This window comes from Marmota marmota, unplaced genomic scaffold (genome assembly GCF_001458135.2).
Source record: "Marmota marmota marmota unplaced genomic scaffold, marMar, whole genome shotgun sequence".
NCBI lineage: Eukaryota > Metazoa > Chordata > Mammalia > Rodentia > Sciuridae > Marmota > Marmota marmota.
This window is the reverse complement of record NW_026000082.1, coordinates 25,632,590-25,635,073: the sequence shown is the minus strand read 5'-3', so window position 1 is coordinate 25,635,073 and position 2,484 is coordinate 25,632,590. Positions and strand designations below refer to the sequence as shown.

Sequence of the window (2,484 nt, the reverse complement as noted above, 5' to 3'; positions counted from 1 at the left end):
CTTCAGCCTATGTATGTCTTTTCCTATCAAATGCGTCTCCTGTAGGCAGCATATTGTTGGGTCTTGTTTTGTGATCCATTCTACTAGCCTGTGTCTCTTAATTGGTGAGTTTAAGCCATTAACATTTAGGGTTATTATTGAGATATGGGTTGTTCTTCCAGCCATATTTGTTTATTTCTGTTACTAAACATGGTTTGTTTTCCTCTTTGATTATTTCCCCCCCCCCCTTTACTGTCCAAAAATATGGAACGCTTCACGAATTTGCGTGTCATCCTTGCGCAGGGGCCATGCTAATCTTCTCTGTATCGTTCCAATTTTAGTATATGTGCTGCCGAAGCGAGCACCATTTAAAATTTTCAAAATGAATAGTTGAAATAGAACAGGATGAATATGGACAGGAATGAGTCATTTAAGGAATAAATAGGACTAATAAATTATTAGATTAAGATGTGACTAAATATTCCCACTACCCATCAAGAAAGTAACAAAGGATGAACAGAACATCGAGTGGCAGTTATTGGGAAAATGAGAACTGTTTCATCTTAAAAAAAAAAAAAAAAAAAATTATTTGGAGTTTAAGGTTGAGGGGCAATGACCAGCAGGAGGAGCTGCACATGGAGAAACCTGCCATCCTGGGCGAGTGCTGGGTGGTGTGACTGGTACAGGGAGAAATGAAAAAAGAGCCAGAGCTAAAAGGGTAGCCAGGACAAGGCCACAGCAGAACTTGCCAGCTACAGAGAGAAGTTAAAAACCTATCTCAGGGGCAATCGTGAGTCACTGACGAAAGTCAAACAGAGGAGTGATCAGGATGCCCATGTGGAGAGGGCAGCAGTGGGTTGGAGCAGAGCTGGGATCATTTGTGAGACGTGTTGCAAGTCATTTATCATGGATCATAGCTAAAGACCGAAAAGGATGTACTTATTTTAATAAATTAGAGTGGATTCAAGGTTATGCTCACGATAGCAGCACACCCGTCCACCGGCATTCTAATTGCCTTACTGCATTCCAGGTGTTTACACAGGACAGCAAGGATACCCAGCAAATGAACATCGGCCCACCTGTGCATCTCCACCAGGGAAAGGTTAAGAACTGCTGGGCAAAATGGATGAGAAGACAGGGAAGCGTGGTCAGCTGGAGCTTTGGAAAGAAAAATTCAGGAAAGAAATGCTAAGGATTTAAGACCAATGGTTTTCAAGTGTTGAACCACTGAATGCTCTTTGAATAGCATGAAAAACAAAGAGACGTGCAGCTACCGAGGGTGAACTGGGAACGGGAAGCCCACAGTTCTCCCTGCTCAACATCCATTTCCACTCCAACCTCAAAAACCCCTGAGAGGTCTTGAGTTACACAGTTTCAAAAGCTACCGGTCTACTGAGGTGGGCAGCGTAGTGGTGGGAACCCAGAGATAGTGAAACAATCAGGAGGGGAGGGTGGGAAAAGTAACCTCAGTAATGGAAAGCTACTAGGCCAGAGGCTAGAATTCCAGGTTTCTGAATGGGACGGGGAAGCTGGGGTGGAGATAGCAGGCTTTGAAGAAGATACCCCATGTGCTCAGGTGGAAGTCCAGGTGGGCCATGTATCCAACAGGAAGGGGGATAATTGGTTCTGGGAAACAAATTGAGGATTTATCAGCAATTTGTGGTAGAGTCAGAGGAAAAGCCAAAAAAAAAAAAAAAAAAAAAAANGAATATATAAAGAACTCTCAAAATCTAAAAAATTAAAAAAAAAAAAAACAAAACATAAAAAAAAAAAAAAAAAAAAAAAATCAGGAAAAGAAATGATACAATTAAAAGGAGAGGACCTAAGACAGGATCCTGGTTGATACCAACATTCAAGGTGGGTGAGAGAGGTAGGGAGATGAGCAGATTCATGGTTATACTAGAAGCTAAAAGAGGAGTAAGGAGAAAGGGAATGATCATTACACCTTCTCTGTGTTCCAAGACACTGTAGTCATAGTCAACAGTCTAAGTATCATCACCAGCAATAATGTGTGAAGAGCAGAGGATTCACCTATTTCTTCATTTCAGCTAAACTCAGGGAGAGGGATTTTCCTTCTTCATAAATATATCTCATGCTTAACAGAGGCCCTGGAATGTAAGGGCTTTAAAATATTTGTTGAGTGAACTAATTAATGGATTTTTAAGAACTAATTGGAGAAAGCATTATAATAGCTTTAAATACTGAGCAGAACTACTGTAAGGATCAGGATAAGCTTGAGGACCATCTGGAATGTTCCCCAGGGAAAGAAATATACCAAATTGTGTGTTGACTCCCAGAAGACCCAACAGCCTTGTCATAGTCCACACAGGGTAAGATTTAAGGAGGAGCAACAGAAACAAAAGGAAGGCAGCCCAAGCAGGCATCAAGCTCAGGAGCACAGGTGGGCAAAACTGTGTGGAATGGAGCCAAAGAGCCAAGAGGAAATGGAAATTATTGGATGTACTTAAGAAAACCTCAAGTCATCAAAACAGAAATTCTGCATTA

General features: G+C 41.4%; 1 non-coding gene across 1 annotated transcript; it reads right to left on the bottom strand.

Annotated features, from left to right (window-relative positions):
- Window positions 1-237: 237 nt before the first annotated feature.
- On the bottom strand, window positions 238-344 carry LOC125610434. Its single transcript, XR_007340453.1, has one exon. It is a non-coding gene; the product is annotated as a U6 spliceosomal RNA (small nuclear RNA).
- Window positions 345-2,484: the final 2,140 nt, after the last annotated feature.